This window comes from Bactrocera neohumeralis, chromosome 6 (genome assembly GCF_024586455.1).
Source record: "Bactrocera neohumeralis isolate Rockhampton chromosome 6, APGP_CSIRO_Bneo_wtdbg2-racon-allhic-juicebox.fasta_v2, whole genome shotgun sequence".
NCBI lineage: Eukaryota > Metazoa > Arthropoda > Insecta > Diptera > Tephritidae > Bactrocera > Bactrocera neohumeralis.
Genome location: NC_065923.1, coordinates 65,759,097 through 65,786,845, shown reverse-complemented (window position 1 = coordinate 65,786,845; position 27,749 = coordinate 65,759,097).

Below are 27,749 nucleotides of genomic sequence, written 5' to 3'. Positions count from 1 at the left end.
TACATTTCAACTATTAACTGGTGAATGACACGCATGATGTTTTGCTCCAAGGCCTGAATCAAAGTGAGATTTTAGACTTTACATATCCCCAAAGAAAAAAATCTAACGGTGTGATATCACACGGTCTTGGCGGCCAATCGACCGGCCCAAAATATGAAATTATCTGCTCACCGAAGTCTTCTCACAACAAATCCATTCCTTGAAACAACGGGTGGGAAATGGCGCCGTTTTGTTAAGCCCAAATATCGCCGAGATCAGTAGCTTCAATTGCAGACTAGTCGGTTATCATAGCATGATAACGGTCGCTTTTGACGGTTATTTTCTCACCGGCATCATTTTTGAAGGAATATAGGCTGATGATTCCACCGATCTACAAACCACCCTATACCGTTGTTTTTTCTGGATAAAATAGCAACTTTTGGTTGTTCTTAGTCTCAGAAATCGGCCACATCGCTGAACAAAATTTGGCTAGTCGTCCTTCTTAGAACTTTTCAACAAGCTGTATTTTGTATGCTTCTAATTTAAGATCTCGACGTAAAATTAGTAGTTGTAGTTGCTGCGAACGGTGCCGAATCGACGTGATCTATTCGGTCGAATATTATCCAATTATAAATGCTGTGTCCTAAGATGGGTGATGGTGTTGAAACACATTATTTACAAAGTGAATTTTCATAAATCTTTTCTTGATGAATTGCCTGAGACTTCTCATCCGTCAACAAAAGGATATTGAAAAAAGACTCTCTACTTGGATCGCCCGTTAGTAAGAAAAGTTCATGAAAGCACTGAAAAACCCATAAGATAATTTTTGCTTATCTCTCCACTCCTCTAAATTTTAAATCTTGTGGCTTGAAATGCTCACTCTCCTTCGTCTCTACATAAATTTGTGCTCTATTCGTTCCTTTATCATAACTATCAGTAAATGAAATATGAAAATACGCGTAATTAATGTAAAACTTAATCTCTTATGACATTTTCATTGTTCAACCTTATAAAGAACACAACAACAATAGCAACGTTAATGCAACGAAACACCCTTCAACAAATTAACACTAATTAACGAAATTGGAATTTTTGTCCTTTCGAAAAGACATTAGCATATACAAACAACAACATAAAAAACGAAACCAAAATACTGAATTCAATCGTCAAAACGTCATATGCTGAACAAATACATATGTATGTATATACTCGTATAGCAGTACGCGTAAACGCAAGAGGGTGATTATAATTTATTTCATAACATTGCATTACTAATAAAAACAATCAGCGGTAATTTCATACTCTTTTTCAGCGCATAAAAAGTCACTGCCGGTGAGAGGGTGGGCGTGCGGTAAACTAGCTATAGTTGGACAAAGAGAGGCGAGTAAGGGCGTGCTAAGTTCCGGCGGAAATAAGCACCAGTAACCAAAAATTTCTGAAATAGAAATAATATTTTCATATTAATTTCTTGCTAACCATGTTGGGCGTGAGCAAAAGTTTGTTTAAATTAGAATTTTTAGCTTCGACTAGTATTAAGTTAAAATATAGAATGATAATGTTTATAAAGAATAACTTTAAATTTATGGTGGATTGATAACTCATATTGGACACTGAAAATTAAACTCTGCTTTTGCTACCATGACCGGAAGGGCCTATGTAACTACAGGCATGCTGCAATGGTTTTCTCTTGCTTCGATGAACCCAACATATTTTCTCCCGAAAAATCATTTTCCATAGTAAAACTCATAGAGAAACGGAAGACTCATACCTAGCATGCACTCTCAGAGGGTACTAACTTGATAAGAGTTTTATGATGCAGCAAATGCTATTTCTGCAACGCTACGGTGTTCCCATCACAGCCATTCACCAAGCTAGTTTGCTGGAAGTTGAGGTTATGGACTTAAACGATGTATGATGCGCCGGATCGATGAAAATATTTTTCTTGCCAAATTTCTAATCGCGCTAACAAGCGCTTCCATGATCTTGGTAGACATCCCTAGTACTGTATTTTAGTGCAAATTCACACTTGCCGAGAAGAAACGGTATCTTTTGAACAACTCATAATCAATTCTGGCTGCTAACGGAAATATGAAACAAAATCTTATTCGAAATTCTGCTAAAATACCCTTGCGTGCGATACTACCATACTGGAAAACAGTCAGTTCAGTCAGTTAAAGGCGAATATGCTGAAAGCGAAGAGTAAAATAATAGTTTTTATGTTAAAACAAAAACAACACTGAGTATCTATGTTAATGAAGCAACATGAATAGATATAAGTACAATAACAATTTAAATGACAATGATGCAATAAGTGACATGCATGCAACACGACAGCAATAAGGCAAGTGATATTCCATAATGCTACTTGCAGCACGGCGCACAAGTGGGAGTGGGGAGGTATACATACGCTCATCTATGACCCAATATAGGCGCTGATGACCGCTTGAAGGGTGTGTTGACGCGAAAATGGACATATGTGCCGGTGATCTGAGTACAGTTATGTTAAATAATATCCAAATAAAAATATATGCTTCTATTAGGGTGACTCTTTTTTTGCTCTCCAGCAAAACGCTGGTGAAAAAATGAACACCTGAAGTTTCGGCAACAACTTGCCACATGCTATGCAAACATGGCATGCAGACACACACACAACCACTTGTGTGGATAGACGATAATGTGTTAGGATAATTCATGGCATAGCAATTCGGTAATTTGGTAATTGTTAAACAATCAGGCAGGTCAGCAGGCGTGCTGTGCTCGGGTGAGCCTAGGCCGGTGGTGGCTAGAATTTGGCTTACGGTTGGTGGTGTTTTATTTTGATGTTTTTGTAAAGAAATGAATTGCTTATGTTTCATTTACCCATATATTTCTTCATTGTTTTTTTTTTTGCTGAAATGTCGATTCGTGTTTGATTAGCTGCGTAAAGGGTGGGCGTTCAGTTTGTCGGATAGATGAGCTGTTTGCGTGTTTACGACTAGCTTTCTATCACTGATATCTATTTCGCTATAAACCACATACTTTCACGCAGCTGTCTTTAAATATCTGTTTACCTGAGTGTGGGGTGCCTTTATGGCATGCCATAAAAAATCTTGCAAGATATGATTTTTTCTTCGATAATTTTAACATATGAATCTGATATGACTAACTTGTATAATTTATTGAAATCAAGCTAACGATAGCCATTGCTAAGGATAGGGATAGTTTTATACAAAAGAAAAAATTATTGGCTTAGAAACGACCATCGGGTAATTATCCTGCCTAAAACTAAAGACCAGCTAGAATACCTAGCTCAGCAAAATCATATAATGTAGCTTACAGGTATCTAAAATAAACTGGATGAATTTAAAAGTCAAAAAAAAAGACAAAAGTTGTAAACAACTGGATTCTTCGAGTGATGAGTAAGAAGTTGACGAATTTTTGTGGCCTCACATCACTGCATCTGACTTCTGGGCCGCAATTCCTGCAATAGCCGAATCTACGGTATCTGAATGGAATTGGGTTTTATGCGACCAAGCCGTGTTATTCGAAGATAAAAGCCTGTTTGAAAAGGTACTGCTAAGTAAAAAACAAAAAAAACAAAAAAAGAACTTAAATTAATCCAAAGTATTTAATATGAATTATCTCTAATATATTTGGACCGTTTAGCATAGATAATCAACATATTTTTAAAATGGAATAATCTCATACAATGAAAAGATTAGATCCCTTGGTAGGATATAGTTTCAGGTTCATTTCCAGTTACAACGCTCTAAATTATCAAGGTAATGGCTCATCATACTCTAGCTATACGAAATAGAAATGTGGATAATGACAATACGAGGTGTGTTCAAAAAGTATCGCGAAAGATTTGCTGACAGTTTTCTTTGATTGCAGGGGCGTGGTACATCATGAGTTCTTGCCACAGAGAAGAACGGTCAATAAGGAATATTACCTGCAAGTTATGCGCAATTTGCACGAAGCAATCCGCCAGAAACGCCCGGATTTGTGGAAGAACAAAAATTGGCTTTTGCACCACGATAACGCCCTTGCTCACACATCGTTGCTTGTGCGCGACTTTTTGGCCAAAAACAACACACTAATGATGCCACAGCCACCGTATTCCCTAGATCTGGCCCCTTTTGACTTTTTCTTGTTCCCTAAACTGAAGAGCCCCATGAAAGGACGACGTTACGCTTCTCTTGACGAGATAAAGACGGCATCGAAGGAGGAGCTGAAGAAGATAACAAAAAATTATTTTTTGAAGTGCTTCGAAGATTGGAAAAACCGTTGGCACAAGTGTATAACATCTCATGGGGATTACTTTGAAGGGGACAAAATAGATATTCATGAATAAATAAATAATTTTTGAAAAAACACAAAATTCGCGATACTTTTTGAACACACCTCGTACATGGTGGGTGGTTCTTAATAAACCAAACAGAAAAAATCTTCTGAAATATATAGGGATCTAACCCTGAGCAGTGGATTTACTAAATATCATTATCCTCTACAGAACCATTCCAAATCTGGTTAAATCATTTACATATTTTCCCGCGGCTATCTTCCATAATATGTTAGAAAAGGTCTGTGCCAGCGGTAGAACATCGAATACAGTGTTCGAAACCCTGATTGGCATCCTTGAATAACGGTTGATCCAAACAGTGGTATTTTTTTTTTCAATGACAGTCTTGTTTGGCATTTCATCACTCAAAGACTTACGCCTGATCAATGTTTACAAATCGTTCAACCTTATTACGAACATTCACCTTCACATATCTAGACCCAGCATTCATTATTGGATAATATTCGACCGAATAGACCACGCGCAGCACATAGTGAAGAAAATACAAGTATAGCGCCCATAGATGAGTGGAGTTGCTATTTCATTCAGAAAAAAACAACATTTTGCTGTGGTTTGTGGGCGGCAGAATCACCGGTCCATATTTCTTCAAAAATGTTGGCGGTAAGAACGTAACCGCCATATGCGACCGTTATAGCTCCATGATAACCGACTATTTGATGCCTGAAATTGAAGCTCGTGATCTCGGCGACATTTGGTTTTAACAAGACGGCGCCACTTCCCACACATCGCATCAATCAATGGATTTATTGAGAGAACACTTCGGAGAGCTGATAATTTCAACTTTTGAGCCGGTCGATTGGCCACCAAGATCGTTTGATATCACACCGATCTGTGACGTAGCCGCGGACAAAATTTGAAAGAGGTAATCTTCAAAAAATAAATCCCAAATAGTGTTCTTTCCAATGATAGAAATTCCCCATTTATTTGAATTTTCCGTGTTTTTTCTTTATGGATCACCCTTTAAAAAGCAAGAAACTACTGTCAATATTATTAATAATTTAATTCATTTTGTATTTCATTTCTTTTGTGTTAATTTCAAAATGAGACGTAAATTTGTTGCTCAAACTATTTATTTACGTTTGCCAGTAAGAGAAACCAGTATCTAAAAGCATTTGGATAAGTTTCTTAGCCTTCGGTAGTGCATTTTATCGTTATTTTGTCACTGGCCAAAGCAAGTAATCTTTATAATCTATCGCTATGAACAACTAATTATATTATTGTACCAACTCCAGCACGCTACAGATTACTAGCTTAGAATAATGTTCGCCACATACAACAAATAAATCCTTTTAATGACTCCCACGCGTACAAAGTATTGGATTTAATTTTAATTATCGAAGCGTACATCCACTTTTGGAAGATTGCAAATAAATTACGGTAGTTTTTCATGTTTCCCACAACTCATATGAACTACATACCCGACCATATATATGTAAGTACAACATAAATGAATGTCTCTCACGCGCAAAATTGTCGCCAAGAGACGTAGCGGCGTTCGAATCAAAGCGGAATTGGTCAGTTCGGTCAAACGCTGGTCAAATGCAGCGCTGAGCCTACAGATCAATGACAATTACAAAATAGAAACAAATTGCTTTCGCACAACAATAGCTACAACAAATGCTTCAACAGTTTGCAACTGTAGCGAAAATTCATTGCAGAAAATGCTTTCTCTACCCCCTCTCTACAAACGCTTTCTCTCACTCTCACCTACTTTCATTCTCATTTATTTCCTGTGGACTAATGAACCGAGCATGATATCGAACTGCTGCGTTGCAAACTCATTAACCGCATCGCCGCAATAAATGACAATAAAAACATGCAACAACAACAGTAACAATAGCAATAATAGTAGTAATAATATGGATAACAACAGAGTGAAGTGTACTTCATGGTGAAAATGATTAAATGACAAACATCAAATAAACACAACAACAACATGAAATCACAATAACAATACATGTACTGTAGCGCGCGTAACTGTAAAGCAAATATCCTGCAGGCCAGCGATATCGATAATAAAGCGCACAGACTATTTGTGGATATATGAAGTGGTCGTTAGAGGGAAATCGAGTGAGATGGAGGAGAGGCAGGGGTGATACGGCCTGCAAACAATACAAGCATAATTATTAATTGCAAATAATTTTTCTTGAGTCTCATTAAAGGCTAACCTACCGAGTGGCCTGGCGACCGACAGGACAATCTAACAACCGAGAGACCAACAGGACGACCACAGCACGACCGAGCGGCATGGCAGAGACAAAAACGCCTAGCGAAAAGTGAAGACAAAGCGAATTGTCAAACAATAAGAAAACACACATAAATTTGTAGGCGGACAGCCGGAGCTCACACACACGCACACGAACTACTGAGTTTCAAACCTCCTGCCTACCACTTTCTCGGGCACTTTCACCCATCCAATCGACGCAGATTTGTGCATTGTGGTCTTTGTTGACGCATCTCTTTACTGGCGCGCTCTTGTAACAAACTTATGGCAGCGGCGCGGAGGTGGCGATCAGTGCGAAAGTGCGTGTTAAGCCGCAACACACTACTCGACCGTCCGTCCGTCCATATAGCACAGCGGATGCACAAAAGATTCGGTAACACCCACTCGAAAGACAATAGAGAAAGTAAGAATGCGAAGAACAAAATGCGTACAACGGTATTTCCGCATATACACTCATATACAAATATATTTTGTAAATATTTTGGGTAATTCCAACAACAAGTTTGGCACTTTTACACACTGTTGCAAGTCAATGCCGTGAATTGGTGGCATGCCACGAATGGACAAAGGCATATTTTTAGTTACAAAGTAATGTGTGTAACCTTAATTCTCTTGCTGTGGTCACGTGTTAAGGCTTAAGGCGGCAAAGTCTGTTAAGACGCAGCTATTTTATGTTTGTTGGTAAATATTCTTTGCTGCTTTGGTGTGCGTGAGTTGTTGCGGCGGTTGTGTGGGCGTGTCAGGAATTAATAAGCGCTTTTCACAAGTTAAGTGAAGTGTGAATTTTTCGGTTGAAAAACGTGTACTTAAAGAGATTTCTTATTTCCATGGTGATGTAGAAATGCGCAGAGGAAGTAGGGGGTGGACGAACAACTTCGCAGCTTTCTAAAATACAAATTTTCTAATTATATTATCATTGAAAAAATCATTAAAGCTTCATGTTCTCATTGGGCTACTTATGTTGTGTACAGTAACTTAAAATATTCTTCTCAACCAAAAATTGGAATTGAATCGCGACATTTTCGCGCGGTTTTTCACCACTTTCGGCATAGATTAACGCATCAAGAGTGCATAGATAATTCAATTTTTGACGACGAAGCACTGTAAGTCGACTCCCTGTCCCGTATGTTTTTGATTGTGATACTTACATCGGTTGTACAAGAACTTAATAATCAATAAAGCAAAGAAGTTTTCTGTTAAATGAAAGTATATTAGAAACCATTATTCATTTGGAACATTTAAGTTCACACGGAACAAAAATAAAGAAGTGGAAATATTTGTCGTATCGTGTTCGGCCTGTGGTCGATTTATCAACAGTTAATTTTGCACATTCGTCATCATTCTATATTAAAATCGGTATGGTAAACAAGTAGGGAAGGCCTTAGTTTGGTTGCAATTGAACAATTTATACTCTTGCAATTTGCAAGAATCATAGCCAGGGAAATACCTTAAGATGTAAAACGTCAACCAGTGGATCGGAAGCTAAGACATTTTATTTATATATATACTCTATATAACTCATTCACTCATTGTTAGAAAAACGAAAGTCATATACTACATATAAATATGGAAGTTGGGTTAGTAACGGCTCGATATTATCCATTAACTATTATCATTGAGGTACCTCACATACCATCACCAATCATATATTCGAACATATGTTCGAAAATCTTACTAATGGATCTTATTTCCAAGTTTTCGTAAAGAAATCGCATGCTTGAAACATCAAGATCTAATTACTAATTATATTATCATTGAAAAAATCATCCAATGTTCTCATTTTATGTTGTGTACAGTAACTTAAAATATTCAACTCAAATATTGGCGGTTGATATATTTCAGCATGTAAGTCGATCTGGAAGTTTTTGATTGTGAATACTTACATTGAACAATCAATTTTTAAATGTGAAGTTTAAGATGGGCAACATGGGCCCACTGCCACGCCCACAAATTGGCGGAAACCAAAAACCTATAAAGTGTCATAACTAAGCCATAAATAAAGATATTAAAGTGAAATTTGGCACAAAGGATTGCATTAGGTAGGGGCATATTTGGATGTAATTTTTTTGGGAAAGTGGGCGTGGCCCCGCCCCCTACTAAGTTTTTTGTACATATCTCGGAAACTACTATAGCTATATCAACCAAACTCTATAGAGTCGTTTTCTTCAGGCATTTCCATATACAGTTCAAAAATGGAAGAAATAAGATAATAAACACGCCCACCTCCCATACAAAGGTTATGTTGAAAATCACTAAAAGTGCGTTAACCGACTAACAAAAAACGTCAGAAACACTAAATTTTACGGAAGAAATGGCAGAAGGAAGCTGCATCCAGCCTTTTTTTAAATGGAAAATGGGTGTGGCGTCCCCCACTTATGGATTTCAATGAAATTCGGTATATAATATTTTCTTAACACCCTGATGACATGTACGAAATATGGGTGAAATCGGTTTAGAACCACGCCTTCTTCCAATATAACGCTATTTCGAATTCCATCTGATGCCTTCTCTGTATAATATATACATTAGGAAATGAAAATACAATTCTATACTCAAAGTACACAAATTTATCTAATCTAATTAATTCATGCGAGAGTATAAAATGTTCGGTGACACCCGAACTTAGCCCTTCCTTACTTGTTTTTTCAAACTTTTTTTTCTATTTTTTTCGAATTCATTTAAAAAGTGTGGAAAAAGGTATTCCGATAATGAGATAAAATTTAAAAAGATTCAAAATAGCGTATAATTACTGATATCACGATTTGTTTCGTTCATTTTCGATTTGGTGATTTTTCAAAGTTTTTGGTTGACCCAATCGACCAATAGCTGTAAATGGGTTAATGAGATAATTAGTAACATAATTACTCAAGTAGGTTTCTATTTGGAATTCATATATTGCATATTTGCATTAATGGCCCGAGTCACCATCGTTCGGCTTCTAAAGCAAATACATATGTAGTTTTTGTAACGTTTGGAATCGTTCTAATATTCATAAGGTTTTTAAGACTTTTGTTAAGGTGATCATTCTGTAAATTAGTAAATAAGCGATAAGAAATGCTCCAAATAGCAACTCTAATTGGTTTACGAAAGCTATGGATTGGTGGTGAAGAAAATGCTACAGCTGTATATTTTCTTGTTTTGAAATAAGAATAACTCTATTGCATGAATCCAAGGATTTTGATTACTATTTTTGTACTCTCCATGACAAGCAAATTAATAACTTCACTTTAACACTGAGATTTATTTTGTTACAGATTCAACATCAAGGAACTATTTTTCAAAAAGACTGCGTTTAATATGGTACATATCTGTGATTCAAAGCCTATTTCACTTAAGTTTATTTCTCCGCAAAGCAGAAAATACTGTAGAGATGAAAACTTTATAAGAATTAATAATTACAATTTCGTTGGGAAAGAAAGGAAAGGGGACAGAAGTGCCATATAAGTTACAGGCAAACTCATGTAGTTATCGCCGTACTCGTAGAATATTCGTGCAACAAAATAAGCATAACAATGGACACCCCGCTGAGCGAACTGACTGACAGCGAGTACTTTCCATTTCGATAAGTGTTCAAGTAATCTGCGAAGGAAAAAGGAAGGAAAAATACTTACGAAACAGCAAAATGAATAAACCATTCCATGCGCCTTGGCGGAACTGGGGATGTAAATAGATTTTGTCTAGATATGGATACTTTTCATAAATCTACAGTTGTACATATTTATGGCATATTTGTACAGATACACTGCAAGTGATAAGTACGGGTACGAGAAAGCTGCAAAGCCTAGATGAAGACGGGAGGCCGAGGGGTTGAGAGAAGCAACTTGAAATCAAGGATATTTGCTGTGGCAGCAATTTTTATTCGGCAAATGCACAAGCACTTGGCGGTGTCAGTGCGAAGAAGAAGGTCGAGAAGGTGTCTCAAAGCGATGTGACGGTGGCTGTTGAGTTCAAAGGTAAGGGCAGCGCGCCAGTTGAGACGACTTCAAGTATTGTGAGATGATGAAAATCACACAGGATATGCGAAGGCAACTCTGACCATGTTTTGCATAATTTGAAAATTTTTCAAAAAGCAAAATATCAAAAAAGTATAAAAAATATTGCAACAATACGCAGGAGATGAAGGGGAGTTTTTTCATTCGCTCTTCATTTCATTTTTCGTTGCGCACTCAAAGGCATTAGAGACAGCGTTGTTGTTTTCTAACAAAAGGACATCGATATGATGCGTTGAGTTCGAAATTGAAATTGTCGTTTTGCATCAAGCAGTGGAAGGAGAGACGCAGGAAATGGTAGAGGGCGCATAACAAGAAGTTCAGCGGAAAGCAGCAGTTGGGTTTAGAGGTGAAGTTGCAAGGTACTAAAGCAGAGCCCTTGAGAGGTGTGGCAGAGGCTTGCAGATAGCTGAAGCGGCAGCATGGAAGATACCGCTATGGACAGAAAGCACTTGGAGACCAGAGTCTGGTACGATATGCAAAGCGGTGGCGCAAAAATCAACGCTTCGACGCGCTCAAGTGCCGCGCTCTCACAATTATACAGTGGCAGGACCCCTGAAAAAAATTAAAAGAAATGTATAAAGGTGGCGTCAAATAAACAAAACAACAACAATACACACACAGATAACCACAAATGTGCCAACACAAATCTCAGACGAAACTCAAGTAGGCAATACAATAGACGAAATTTCAACGACACCAGTATGGAGTTTGTTGCTGTTGTTGTTGTGATGCAATGATATGGAAATAAGACAAAATTAAAATCATTAAAAGTTGTTGAATTTCGCTGCCATCGCCACCTCAAGTGTTTCAGCGCATTTGACGCACATTTCGCGGTCTCGAGAATTCAGCAGCCTAGGCTTGTGTGCCGAGACTCGGATTGTAGCATTTGAGTGTGTTCTTCTAGTGGTCTGTGAATTTATGGCTGCAATTATGTCTGCCACCAAGTCCTCTTCGCATGTCCTTACATAATAACGCATTTTGCGCGCTTCTAGAGTGAACATTATTTTTTCCGCGTTTTTTGCTCATTTGATACTCGAATATGGCGTATTTCATACGTAATTGCACGCAATTCGAATTTGCATTTGCATTTTAGCATTTCGAAGGACACTTATAATATTTTTTATTACATTGTTTTGCTTTTGGAAATATTTTTTTACTGATGCGATGCGCTTAATTGTTGTTGGTGCTTTTAAGTGTTCGTTGGTGAAGCCACTGTTCTCATATGTCCACGTTATGGTGAGAGGAACTTAACTATAGCTACCGGTATGTGATATACAAAAATTTAGTGCCTCTAATCTTTAAGGGATACATTTTGGTTGTTGCTTTGATTTTCTAAGACGAATTTGAATGCAACGAAAAACAAGTAAAAATGTTAATTTCGGTTGCACCGAAGCTATAATACCTTTCACAAATACAAAAGTTTTCAGTTTATATGGCATTAAAGGCGAGAACGCGTTGACAACGAACCATGCCCAGGACGACGAAACAACATAAACTGATAATCAGCACGTCAATAAAATAAAGCAGCTGGTTCTTAAGAATCGACGACTAACTGTCAGAGATTTTACTGGCATTGTTAGAATATCGCAAACATCAGTGAAGACCATTTAGAGCGTAGAGAAATGTGAAAGAACGATTGGTTCAAAAATAACTCAATTTTTTCGAGAAGCAGCGATGCATTTACGCTAACGACCCGGAAACAGACGATGAATCGACGAATATCGTGACAAAGGTTAGCCAAAGCCGAAAATCACGTCGAAGTAGGTCATAAATCAAGGTTGCATTGACAGGTTGCTTCGATTATGGAGGTGTATAATACTGTCAACAATGAGTGTTACGCGTTATTATGTGTTCCTTATTAACTGGCACCAAATCTTTAACTCATTTTAGGTTTATGACACATTTTTGGACGGATTCGTACTTAGAGTTTAAATATTCGGCGATTGAATCATAATTCTCCTTTTGCTTGCTTCAATTCATTAAATGCTTTCTGTTTCTTTCTTTAGTAGTAGTTTTAGAAAACGTAAGGGTTCAGTTCTCTATTGGGCTTGGATATTAAGTCAGCACGGCCTTCTCTTAAGCGACTGTTTTTCTTGCTGAAGTTTTCTTCCTCCATAGATCGCCAACTTAAAAATATTTTTCTAAAGAACATCGCCTTAAACTTGCGTTAAACTGTTTTTGTGCTGCTATTTTACGAATAGACTTTTATTGATTAACCAACGAAATAATAATTGTTTTTTGTGACAAAGAAAAACTGCGTTTGTTTAAAAAGTTTCCCTGAATAACCGCATGTCCACTATATGGGAATGCGGGCAATACCCAATACTTTTTACAATGAATTTGTAAACACGTTTGCAGCGGCTTTTATTTGTTTTCTTGGGTGTATTTTATAGGGTCGTCTTTTCTTTATAGCCATTGTAACCTTCGTGGCAAAGTTAATTTACTCTATTCAGGGTATAATAATACCAAAGTACTAAGTAACATCAAATTCGACAAGTGAGGATAATCAAAAATCTGCACACACCAAAAATATCCGAAAAGCAGGCTTAAACCAGTCCTCGTCCGTACTTAAACCAAAGAGAAATATTTGAGGTCCAAACCAAATTGACCAAAGACCAGTAAATTAAGCTTTTAGCTTATTTTGTATGGAGTTATTGTATTGTATGTCACTGTGTCAGTGATTCGTCTCAATAGTTTGTTACAAATCAACACATTCCTACTTTAGCTCTCGTAACACTCAAGGCAGTAACAATGTCGAAGGCCGTTCCTTTTTGAATGAAAGAAAATTCCGAAAATAATTTCAACCCTGAAAGTTAACTTAAAATCATTCCTACCAGCAGGAAAAACAAATTCATCTCTCGACGAAAAAAACTTAGTTCTATCCAGATCTTTCACTATACCCAACCAACGTTATGGTATAGTATCTTGAGCTATGCTATTGTTGGCTTAGGCGCGGTCGGTTTTCGTTTTAATTTTCAATCAGTCTTGAGAGATATTAATAAGTATCATCGCCGGCTACCAGTTAAGGACATCTAAAAATATATTTTTAAATATCGCTAAATAAAGAGAGATTTCAGTATGTCATAGATTACTAGTCCGTAGGTCTAATATAAAAGGACAAAGCAGTTTTAATACATAGTTTAATTTTATAATTATCCAGAAAGTTGCGGACTTCTTGACTATTCCTGCAGCTATTGAAGGTGAACGGTACTGCTGCAAATTTTCTATTATCACCCTCAGTCTATCTTTGTAAGACTTTTTTTTTTGGATTTTCGGTATTAAATAATATCTGACTTATTGGTCTAACGTATCCAACTTCGTTCCTGGTTGATCCGCGGTGTATGACGCAAAGGATCCTGAATTAGAAGATTGAGAGATGATCTGGACAATTCGTTATATCATTCCAATATCTCTCAAGTGTAACTCTCATATGTTTCAGAAAAAATGTTTGTGCTCTGTTATTTAAGAAGTATGATCTACTAATAGACGTGCTGACTTAGTTTCAAAAGTTGGTTTAAGGAAGTTTTAGGACAACAGTATTGTGGAATATACACATAATGTCAGATGTGGTCTATAGTTTTACTCTTTTACCTTCATATCTACAGACCATTAGCAAGCAACCAATAAAATTGCCAGTTTGTTAATAAAACATTATGCTAACCTCAAAGTAAGCCATTTTATCTGTGCTACTGCAATAATCTCGTAGTTAGCATGCAGTATTAAGTGATTATCATCCAACATATAATATAGTATATATATTAGTTACGACGGTATCATATAACATTATTTTCTTAACAAATATCTTATCTGTAAGAAATGTGGAGTTGCGTGTATGGCAAGACAAATTCATATTTCATTTTTATGACTCTACCATCCCTTCGAAAGTTCAGCTAAGCTAAGGAGCTGTGGAAAAACTTTAACAATTAGACTTTTGTGAACTTTGTACGACAAATCTCAGCGCTAAGCTCACACTTCCTGTGTGTGGCAAGGATATAAGAACAAGGACAAAGTGTTTAACCTCAAAGCAATGTGGTGGCAAGATGAGCAGAAAAGCAAAGTGTGTTTATACGCGTGTGTTATGTAAAGTTAGTTTAGTGAAAAACTTAGAAAGACTAATAAAACTGTAATAACGGGTGTGAGTTACAGCAAATATAGTGTTGTTGGCAGACAATCAGCGTTGTGGCAAGTAGTGTAGTTAGTGTGCAGTTAGGTAGTGGCAAATGATCTATGGCTTACTTGTTATAATATACACAAATGATTATGAGCTGCTTTAAAATAATTTGCTGCCACATAGACAAACTAACGCATACAGATGTTGCAATAAAGCGATTCGTTATAGTGAGTGGCAAATAGCGCCACAACCGCGATTGTGGCTGCCAATTCGCGATTGAAAATGACTTATGAGCCACAGCTGTCGCGCACTACAGCTTTATGTGTACGATGCTGCCAATAGATCATTGGGTAGGCGGAGTTGGAGGTCGATACAGCAAGACATGCTGCCGTTATGCCCTTATTAGAGGTTTATGTGTGTGTATATACATAGGTTATACTTATAAATGTGTACGGCGTCATCGAATTTTACGCTCCAGTAAGATTGCTGAAAAAAGCATGTTGGTTAGAAAATTTATAATGCGCGAAAGTAATTTTATGACTTTTGCGGTTTATGCCACACACAAACACCCATCCACCAGCGCACCCTAAGCGGCAAACTCATTGAGAATATCATAACATCTAATGAGCGGCACGAAACTATATGGTAGTTATAAGGTTTACGTTTGAACTACTTGCCACTTGGCTGCCAGCAGCATGTTGCACGTTCGTGAGCACATATATTATATATGGTGTATTTGTATGCTTGTATTAGTGCACCAGGCGCCACACTAAATCACTAGCTGCCACTTCCTGCTTTACACTTTCTTCTACTTAAGCTTTGTCGTTGCACGTTATCGCACCAAGTGTGCTTTGCTGCCGCTGTTGCAGCTTGTTTGTGGCTACCAAGCGCAAATTTATTTGATTAACTGCTTTTGTGCTTTGCCCAACGCGCCAATGATAATTTCAATAAATTCTACGGCGCTTCTGTGCACTGACACCGTCGCCAAACAATGTGCAACACTGTTGCAAGCATAAGTTCGGCACCAATTTAAGTGGCTCGAATAAAAAATTCGATTGCTTGTCGAGCAATAAAAAATGAAAAATTCGTAATGCTGAAGGCATAAATTTGTGCGAGAAGTTTTTCCCGCGTTCAGGCTGGACAATTGCCAATACTTTTTTTTTGGTTTGAAATTTAGAAATAAATATACGTATGTATTTGAATGTTTAACCACTCCTGTACATACAATTCTCTGTTGCATACATTTTAAATATTTCGACAATTTTTATTGTAGCGTTAAAATTGCTTTATTGTTATTGCCATAATATTTCCACACACACATACACACTCATGTATACAAATTCATGATCAAGGCTCACAGATTTACTGCAATCACACTTTTCTCACTGTAATGACAATTTTATTCAAATCACTTTTCTCACTGTTCTCACTTGCCAATTGTTGTTTTGGTTGTTCGGTATCATTGGAATCATATTTTGAATTATGTCATTCGTAATTGTTATATTACCCACGGCGCACATTAGGAAAACCAATTTTAGTACTTTAAGTGGAATTAGATTCGAAAACTTTGAGGAGATGGTCAAAATATAGGTACTTCAGTTGTCTTAAAATTTAACAACACAGACGCAGAAGAACAAGCGCTGGGAATGATAATATTCAGCCGCAGTGACTCTATCTATAATCTGAAAGCTCAGGCGTGAGATCTGATTTGAGGTAGAATGAGAAATTTTTATCTTTAAGGGTTCAGAAATAGTCGAGCTGTTTACTTTTTAAGAAGCTCTGAACTTTCTAGAAGCAGGAGATTATCTGTCTTTAAAAATACATCGTTTCTTGAGGACTTCCAAGAAAACTTGGCGTTGACGGTTTGTCCAGGAGGAACAAATTCATGGTGGACGATGCCTTTAATTTCAAAAAAGAGAATAAGCATCGTTTTCATTTTGGATTTGCTCATTCTTCCGGTCTTAATCAGCGACTTCTTCGCCTCCAAATGGCCTGGTGCCACCGAAACACACCACCTGCTTGCTGTGTCTCTGTCGCAGATTTACCGAGCTTCACACAGAATTTATTTGCGTACCTCTGCTCTAACGAACGCTGCATTTTCGGCTTGCACCACTTACAGCAACACGTTGCGCGAAAATGTTTGTCCTGACTCTGTAGGTGCTCGGAGACAACTGACCAGCCTTTCGTTGGTTAGCTAGGAACGCCGTGTGTATCGTTTCAGTTTATATCGATTTCGGTATTCAAGTGGTTTAGGATGCTTTGGTCTTGTGCATTCGAGCCTGGTCAGGGGTTGCCGGTATTGCTTCTCAGTTGGCAGGGTCGTATGAGTCACGCTCGCTGAAAAAAGGTTCACTTCGTCATCATAGTCTCTTACGTACAAAACAGCACAATTTTGCCTATTGTAGGTGTTAGTCAGATCCTGACAGGGTTTGATACTGCCTTCTCAATGACAAAAGTAATTGATTTCGAAAAAAAATTTAATAACGTTTTTATAAAAAAGGACAATTTAAAAGTCCAGACCTACCATAGCAAAAGACATTTTTTGGCAAAATTATTTTTTTTTTTCAGTCTAACGATGTGCTACCGCACGAAGTGTTCTCTACATAAATCCCATGATTGATGCGATAAGTGGGAAGTGACTCCGTCTTTTTGATACCAAATGTCGCCGAGATCACGACTTTCAATTTCAGGCATCAATAGTCGGTTATAATTTCGCGATAACGGTCGCCATTGACGTCTACGTCCTCACCGCGTTATTTTTGAAGAAATATGGACCGATAATTCCACCGACCCACAAAACACACCAAACCGTTGTTTTTTTTAGATAAAATGGCAACTCTTCTTTTGCTCTTCGTACCGAATGTGACAATTTCGCTTGTTATCCGAAAATTGCGGATCTTCTTGTACTTTTCAAGAGCCCATAGAGCGAAGTTATGTCGCTTGGGAAAGTCGAGCGGCTTCAGTTCTTAAGCAAGTCAAATGCGCCAAGTCGCTCCAAACGTCAGTCCGAATTGCTGCGAATGGCACCGAATCGACTCTCTACAGTCTTCATGGACATGCTGATCTACGGCCGCTATATTTTCTGCACTGCGTGCTGGACGTGGTCTATTCGGTCGAATATTATCCAATAATGAATGCTGGCTCTCAAGATGGGTGATGAATTGAGTGAAGCGCTCGAAATACATTTTTTAAAGAACGTGAACGATTTGTAAATGTTGTACGGGGTAAGTCTTTTCATGATGAAATGCCAAGCAATACTGAAAAAGAAATCACATGATAACTTTACGCGGCTCACGCGTGATCTGTGCCTCTACTTGGATCACGTTAGTACCCTTCAGGTATAGTAGGCTGATTATAGTGATTATTTTGTGAACTCTTTTGATGTTTTCGTCGGTAACAACTTTTTTTTTATAGTCTTCAGTGCTCATTTCACTCCGGTTGGCTTAGGCAAACAGGCTAATATTCGCGAAACCACGAATTAGAGCACCTATGTCTACGTCGTATATGTATCAGCAAACGTCTTGGGACTGTCTTTAATTTGATTAGTCGGAGTTTCAGTTTAAGGAAACATTTTTGATTAACTTTAGGAATGAAAAGTCAAAGGTTATTGCATTGAAGAAAAAAGGTAGATATTTTCGGCACTACGTCAAATTATATTACTTTTTGAGCAATTAGTTCTAAAATGTATACTTATATACCATAATGCACTATGTATTTATGTAAGGTCTTCCAGTAAATAAATATTTTATCTTTTTTTGTTTCCCATTCGCTGACAGTACAATCTCCCTCATCTGGAAAACTTGACAGTATACTTTCAAGTTTCCACAAGAAAAGCAAATAATTTCCGTTTCAAAAAAAGGAAATGCTTTTTACAAACACCTGCACACACACGTTTTGCGATTTACTATTTTCCAAGGCATTACCACACCACTTCTAACTTTCATTTCATTCACAATTTTCCCTGTCATTGGCTTTTCAATAAGCTAATGGTAAGGTGTTGCAAAATAATAGAAGATGAAAGTAGAAAGAAGAGGTCGGAGCAAGTTGTATGCCACACAGGATAATAAAAAACGGAAATTCATGTAAAGCAAGACGATAACTCGAAAACTTTTGCATGCAAGCGAGAAAGAGAATGAACAGAAAAGGAAATCAATTCAAGCAAATCATAGAAGATGTCAAGAAAAGTTGTGCAACAGACGGAAGTGAGAATGTGTAGTGAGGTTCAATTCAATAAATGCAACGCTATTCAACTATAGTTATTTACATATACTATAAATATGTGTGTGTTATACATATAATAACGTTGTTATTTATAGGTGTGTATATGTGTGTAAAATGCTAAGCGTTGTGGCATGCAAATAATAAGGCTGCTTTGCTTTTCACAGCACACAAGCTATTTCAAATCAAATCGATTTACAATGCAACAACAAGCTCAACGTAAATAACAACAACACCAGTACAATACAACAAACCTTCGGCATGATTGAGAAGCAGTAAAAGCGGCTGCCGCTGTAGTTGCAATCGAGGTTGAAGGCGCTTGCTGCAGCAGCTGCCAACAACTCTGGTAGTGGTGGCACTTGCAACACTTGGCTGCAAGCAGTTATTGTTCTGCAACGGGTGCAATAACCCCTTCATAACGGTTATGGAAAGCAACTGAGCCGTTTGGCAATGAGTAAGCAGCGATGTGTAGATAATCGACTGCAGTGGGGAGCGAGCGATAGAGAGAGAGCGCCTAATGAATGGGAAGGAGTGGAAAAAGTGAGTTGCAAGCCATGAGTCATCAACAGCTTAATGCAATGCAAAGAAAATAACTGCAGTCAGAAGCTTACTACTATTTATCCCACATTTGCTAGAGCTGCCACTGCCAGCATTGCTATTGCAACATCATTATCATCGAAATCACTTTCAGCGCAGGAACGATATTTTGAAAACGCGCTCAACTTTTTTATATGATTTAAAATTTTTTTTTGAGCAGTAAATATGAAGTGAATACATATAACTGTACTGCACATTTGGCGTTGCATAACTTGTATCAAAAGCTGCCTCCACGGGAAAGAAGTAAATGAAAACATCGTTGAAATATGCAACTATAAATAATCTAAGTCAGAGCATATCCTTAGGCAGTAGTAAAATATATCATAAATTTAAAATGTGATCATAGTTTAGGGGAGAAACTTAACAGGAAAGCAGAGGTTGTAATAAATATTGGTGAAGTTTCGTGACATCACTATATGACATGATGTCTCAATGTGTGATGTTAGATGGCTTCGATTCGCTCTGTCTTGGATGGATACCTTATTCATTTGATACAACAAGAACTCTGTATTTGTGTATAAGTATATGTAGTATCAGTTAGTTGTTCGAAACTCCACTATCCAAGGGTTGGCCTATATATTTGTCTCTTAAATGATGTGATGTGTTCTGAGAACAAGTGAAGAGTTATGATTACCATTTTTGATACGATCTGATATTTCTTTTTATTGCACGTGATGTGATGTTAAACCATATGCTGTAATGCCTGTGAGATATTGGATGCGATGATACATCATATGATGCCTACTAGTTTGGTAAATGTTGGGATGTTAGATCATATGATGCCTAAATATGACGAAATGTTAGATCATATGTTGAAATATGATGTGATGTTAGTTTATATTTGCCTACTACTTTGAAATATGATGTGATGTTAGATCATATATGCCTACTACTTTGAAATATGATGTGATGTTAGATCATATGTTGCCTACTAGTTTGAAATATGATGTGATGTTAGATCATATGTTGCCTACTAGTTTGATATATGATGTGATGTTATATCATAATATTATGAAGCCTACTAGTTTGATATATGATGTGATGCGAGATCAAATGATGCCTTCTGGTCTGGTAATAATATTAAAATGCTTAATGATGTGATGTTAGATGATATAACATATGTGCATATATCACATGGTGCTTACATATGCTATTTGATAACATTTCGCATCGCCACTGTGACATACCCTAACGTGATGTCCTGCTAATCATGTCATTTGATGTTGATTGAACCTTTTTATTCTAATTGAATTTAAGTAGTAAAATATCATGTGATTGCAGGGTTGCAGTCAACGACTTCGGGAAAATACATATGTATGTATTATTTCTTTTTCTCGAACTTTGCTCCGCTTAAACCATAAAAATCGTTAAAAAAATTCCAATATTTTTAGATAATCGTAATCTAAACCAAGTTAAAGGCAGCAAAGTCTTTCTAAAGCCCCTATCAATTCACCAAAAAAATTCAATACAAGAACGCACTTGCAGCTCCACGTCCCACTCTTTATCCTAAATTTTAAAAGTCAGAGCTGCACTCCACCCATAGTCCGTCTATTGTCCTTTTCATGCATTTCTAAGCTTGAACAACAAAAAACAAAACAGCATATGGCCAACGGCTATAAACACACTTTGCAATATTACACCAACAAGCAGCGATGTGGCAATCACTGAATGTAAACAAAAACGTGTAGAAAAGATTTTTATTTGTTTGGGAAGATTGTCTGCCTTTGGGTAGATTATATCATGCATTTTTTCAAGTGCCTTCAAGTGAAACTCAGTGTTTTGATTTTTCAAAATCGCATTTCTTTTTTATGCAATTTTATGCAATAGCTTTTGTGCAACAGCTTTTCTTTATCCCGTTTTATGCTACAGATTTTGCATGCCACCATCAAACTGCAACATGCGCTGCACCTTTCTTTTCTTTCTCGTAAATCCACTTATCGGCGAAAAATCCTTTCAAACGCTTTTGAAATGCGGCTTTATTCCACTTCTTCGCCTTTTATGCGGAGCAAACACATGGCGTTGAAGGTAATCGATCATGATTGAGTATGGAAATGCAAGTGGCTATGTAGCAAGCAATTTTGAATGGACAGAATTTAGTGTGTGAGGTTGCCACAAATAATATTCCTGCGAACCATCATTCTCTTCGGCTATAACCGCGTAGCGGTGTCTACGCCAATAAAGAAAAAGAAACCATCATTCTCGAATGTTGCCTTATTTCTGTGCTTTATTACAGAAAATGCATAAAGCTCGTTTTTGCCACTCACCCTACAGAGTCTTGTGCTTGAAAACGTTCAGAAAGCCTTGCTGGCATCGAACTTAATCCATAATCACATTTTCCTAATAAAACAAGGTTGAATACCATCGCTGCACCTCGACAATGATTTTTCCCTACCACTTATTACATTGTGCTTTTATTTACATTCGCCTTTAAACCACTCTGTGTAGATAAGAACACTTGCCACATCATTATAGTCGGCTTGTTGCTCGCATAAAATACTTCAACTTAAGAAATTCTCAATTTTAATTTGTTATACCGGCTTGATAGAATAAGCTAACTATCCTTACAGATTGGTTATGCTGGTATTTACATAGGCTCTTGGTTATAAAGAACGGCTGATTTTTAAACCACCGATAGTGATCGGTGAACTCTTCAACGGGGCCTACATAGATTGCCCCATTGACCACACCTCTATCAGAAAAATATCGCAGAAGAAATAAGGTACCTTATTGCGAAATTCAATTTCGAAACAGACCTTTAGCTTTTCTTGATATTAATGTAAAGCGCATAGAAAGTTCTTACATATTCTCAAGAAGCTTCATGAAAATAAAACTAATATGATGGTGTAGTGAATATAATGTAACTACTACTTTAGAATTAGTCTAAGCCCCTTTTACTTATTCTTTATATATGCGTATTCTTTATACGGTGCTTTCAGGTGAAGTATTATGTGTGATCTTCCCCAAAGCAACCATTTAAGAAAAACCGGCTTGCGCTTATGGTTGAATAAATCTTTTTTTAGAAGGTATTTAATAGAAAACAATATTTCTTCGAATTCCCCTCTGGCCCTATATACTAAATTCTGGGATTAAGAATATTAATAAGATATATTGATGACCATGACCAAAGATCACTGCTGCCGATACCATCTGTCTGATAAACCCTAGAATTGTACTTCCCGATAACGCGAATAGAAAATGAAAGCTTGTTGATTAAACCCATTTCCCTAGTCTATTCTCTTCCAGAAAACCAAATTTTTTCGAAGTCATCTCTGGACCAACATGCTCAAAGGGCACTGCTGTCGTTCCCATCTGTCCGTTAAACCTTCGAATTGATATAAAATTTCCGAAAACGCGAATAGAAAGTGAAAAACGGTTGACAAAATTTTTCTCAAACCGGAAACATAAAAGTATCGTAACGTACATACATAGCATAGCATTAGCAAACTTGTATCAGTATGATGTGACATAACATAATATTACAAAACTTTATATAATATATCGTAATACAAAATAACTTACCGTAACACAGCTACACAATATAACATAACGCATGATATGACACAGTTTTACATAACATAACATATTCTTTAAGATCACACTATAAACAAAAATAAAGACCAAAAGTGGGGATCGTATATAACATTCCAAACTATAAGATTGAATAGTGAATAGACTTGAAGTGGGTGAAAGGAATAAATAAATTTGGCTAAGGGAAAATTATAGAAATTTCAAGCAAAGTTTAAAGACAATTCGAAACGGAATAATACAATAGGTAATACATAGTAAAAAGCAAGAAAGTATTTATTTAATACTGCAAAACTAACCATAGCATACTTTTATTCAATTATTTAATTACCGTAACACACAATAAGGCAACAAAACGAAACAAGTTAATTTAATATAGCATTATATATAACCAACTTTGTAGAGTAATGCAACATTACCGAAAATAATTTGACGTAATATAACATAACATAACATAACATAACATAACATAACATAACATAACATAACATAACATAACATAACATAACATAACATAACATAACATAACATAACATAACATAACATAACATAACATAACATAACATAACATAACATAACATAACATAACATAACATAACATAACATAACATAACATAACATTACATAGGATAACATTATATACCAAAACATAACTTAGCATAGCATAACTTAAAATGAACTTAACACAACATAACTACAAATATGAAAATTCATAATAATACTATCGATATTCATACATATTTCGCAAAAAAAAATTAAAAAATAAAATCTCATCAAAAATTTCTTTCAATAAAAGTATGGTAGCTCAAAAAGCTTATTAAAAGTGACCGCTATTGTGTCAATTTATTTCGCAAGCAAGATACAGTATGTAACTGAGCAGCATATTCACTCTTCCGTACAACTTGACTATCATATCGATAACCCTCGCAGCCTGCTGTTTAAATTCAATATCAGGGAGTTGGCAGCTTAAACAGCAATAAAAAGGTAGTTTATAAAATTTAAAGAAAAAAATTGTAAAAAAAAATATTCGCAAATAAAAAAAACAACGGCGTTTCAAGCACCATTTCTTGCGGCCGCACTGACAATAACTGAACTTCTGCTGCACTTATAAATATGCTGGTTTTTGTTGCGCTTGTTATTACTCATGCTGCACAGCAGTTATGTACGAGTATGTTGCAACGCAAGCACTGACATTGCGATCAGCGGCACCAGCACCAACGGCACCACCAACAGGCAGCAACAGCTACAACAAAAGCAAAAACCAAATTGACTACGATTTTGCCACCGACTTTGTGGCTACCACTGGCTCCTAAATGTGCTGCACATTTACACGGCTCTGCAGTTGTTGCTCATGTTGTTGTTATTCTTGCCGATGACTCATCCGGTAAATTTTGCTTGTATGTGTGTATATACTTCTACCTATATTTCCCACACATTAAATTTTTATTCGCCTTTTTGTTCTGTTTGCTTGCACAAATAAAAAAGTGGAGTTGAAGTAAAAGAAAAATGTGTAAAAAAAGCAAATAATAGAAGAAACAAGTACGACAGCGCACTGCTTTGGAATGTGCAAAGAAACGTACACACACGCACCGATGCAAGTGCATAGGTTTCCATACAAACGTGTTTGTTTTTTGCTAAACATACTGAGGCATATTTATAGGCAAATACGCGCCTCACATACACACATACAAAAAAAACAATACACATATACTAACACAACTGCCTACGCTCTCTTTTGCAACGGTTAAACAGCAATCCCAACTCGCACATCATCGCTGCGTTCGGCTTGTCTTCACTAGGTTAGGTTTGGTGTTCGTGTGTGTTGCTTCTGCAGATGAGTGTCTAACTTGCAACCCCTCATTGTTTACATTTTTAGTTCTATTCGACTTCGCTCCCTAAGCGGTTACTCGATAATGAAGTGCTTTTTGTACGTGGGTTTGTTGGTTTCGTTTTCTTAAATTTCTTAGCTTGTTGTGTTTTAAGTTTGGATTTGAATATCAGTTCGGATTATAGTAGGAACAATGGATTGTGGACGATGAGTGCATGGCAAATGGATTAAATATTCATAAAGTCGAAAAACATATTCAATATAAGTTGTTGTGTACTGCTTCAGTATTACTGAAACTTTGTGGTTATTGGTTATGAGTTACTAAGAGTTTAGAAACTCTATAAGTTGCTTCGATAAGAATGCTCTTTACCACAGTTCAAATACCCGGTATCCTGAAGATCATCTTAGGTTAGGTTATACTGGGTGGCTGTCACGCCATACAGAGACCTGCAGGCACTTTGTAATACCAGTTGGAGGTTCTATTTAATACGAGCTGAAGTTTTTGTCATACGATGCAAACTATACACAAAGTCTGAGTTTATCTCATAAACGCTAGTACAACGAGCGATATTCCACAAATAACTTTTAAGAATACTGGATTAATATAATCGTCTGAAGTTTCTGAAATTGCTAACTTTGAATAATAATTTAATGCTTAGTCGAAAAACCCCAAAATGCAATGAAAAACCATAAAAAACGAGACGTCAAGGGTTTCTTCGAAGTTTGCAAATTACTTGATACCTAATTTTTATGCTTCATCTAGTCCCCTGAAGTGAGAAGCTCCAAATTATCTAAGACGGATTCTAAATAAGGCTGAAAAGAAACAGATTTGGTGTTCCTGCGTCTCTCCCATGCCTACTTCTCTGCACTTTCTACATGTGTCGTAGTTGCTAATGCTCATTCAGTTCGCATGTAATACCCATAAGTTGTGACCTGTCGCAAGGCCAACAACGGTTATGGAGACTTTTCGAGAGCAAACAGCATGTGTTTTTAGCGATTCGCGTATTTCCTGTACTGGTTCGGTAGCTAGACGGAAGGCACTTTTTCAATCTTTTCCTTGCTTCCTGCTTCTCTGACTCAATGTAATGTAAGATGTATTGCCTATTAAGGCTTTACTATACACGTATAAAATTTGTGTTCTATGTATACTTTTTCAGCAGATTTCATGATATTCAGTATTCCAAAAGCTTGAATGGTCGCATTATAAATCCCGGAGCCCATTCCAATAACCATCATTCCTCTAAGTCTACTATGATCATCAAATTGTCACTAGGGGTGCTAAACTAGAATATTTAAAAACCGAAATCTGCGATCCGACAACTGAAGTTCTGAAATTCACACATTAATCAAATGTTTGATTTCCTGTTCAAGGCTACTCAACAATCTTGTAAAAAGCACTAACCCTTATATATTAATAAAAAGCTGGAGTAACTTCTTCTGGGATAAGAAAATGGTCTTGCGGGTTTATTTTATCATCATAGAGTTTTTAAACTTTACCTTTAACAGCTTTTACTCCCCAAATCAAAAGGCATGTTAGGGCCCGGGTTTAATATGAGTTGGACGTGAGCATCACACAATAATCCTACATTTCTGCTAATCCAATTCCAAAGCCGCGTTGTTATATATGGAGAAAAAAGAAGCGAAGGTTTTATACCTATATTGTATGGTAATATTGGTTCAAATTTACAAGCCGGTGGTATGAAGTGACACACTCGTTTGAAAATATCACACCTATCAAAAGAGTGAAACTTGTGTGCTATCGAAGACGAACTTGTTCTTGGAATCTCTTTGAAATCTACTCCAAAAACATTTCAGAGAGGCATCCCTCTGAATTCATCTAAACAACGCTAGCACAATAAATGACAGAAAACATTCCAAAAATAGTTTTGAAGAATTTAACTATCGAGGTAATTATTTCTGAAATTACAAACTTTGGATATGGATTTAATAAAATATGGTTAATCGGCGAGTAATAGCATAACTGGCTCTAAAAGCATTTGGGTTGAGAGGTTTTAAGGAAAACTCGTTACTTTCTGAGAAACTAGCCTACTTATATTTGCTTAGACTTATTTATTTCACAGACTTCCTCCGACGATATATTTTAACATACTTGGACCTAAAACACTAAGTACCGAATGGAAAGTGTATCCGTTTAGTTTTCGAAAAATCGGCCAATTTCAAAGCGATTTCACCACCCGAACTTCAATAAGTGTAAAGTAACTTACAAGTAAGTAATTATCTGTTTGGGCAAAGGTCTCCAAATACAACCGAATTTGTGGCGTCGCAAAAAAAAAACTAAAAAGGTTTTTAGTAAAATATTTGTACATAATTTATTTGTGTATTTTCTACCAAAAAATCGGTAGAAAGTCATCGAAATTACAAGTTGCACAAGACTAATAAGAAATAAAAGCAGACAATACCTACTAATTTATAGCAATTATGCGACGGTACGTCGTGCGGCACGTGCTACAGCGGTCGTAGGGCGCTACTAGGACAACAAAACCCAAGCACAAAAGTTAGGTTAGGTGTAAATAATGGACGAAAGTAGCACGCAGAATGGACAAGCAAAGAACGCAGCACAAAATAGTGGAAAAAATCTGTGAAAAGCATAGAAAATCAATGTGAAATAAGTAGTGTCTGAGAAGGGGTTGGAATGTCGTGTGCATACTAGACAGAGATTTATGCCGATAAGAAGTCGCAAAGTAAAAGCCGGCGACCGGTGAGCATTTACGCTGACCACCGGTCACTCGAAGGGGAACAATGAAGCAACGGTTGTTTTTTGTTTGCTCGAAAGGACACGCTTGAAAGGATAAACGCTGAAAATCTGAGTTGAGGTTATGGTGAAGGCACCTAGGCGGAAGGATGTGCGGAAGGTGGAGAGTAGATTGTAGTGGCTAATGCGAAGGCTTGCAGTGAATGCTGGGTACTAGCTG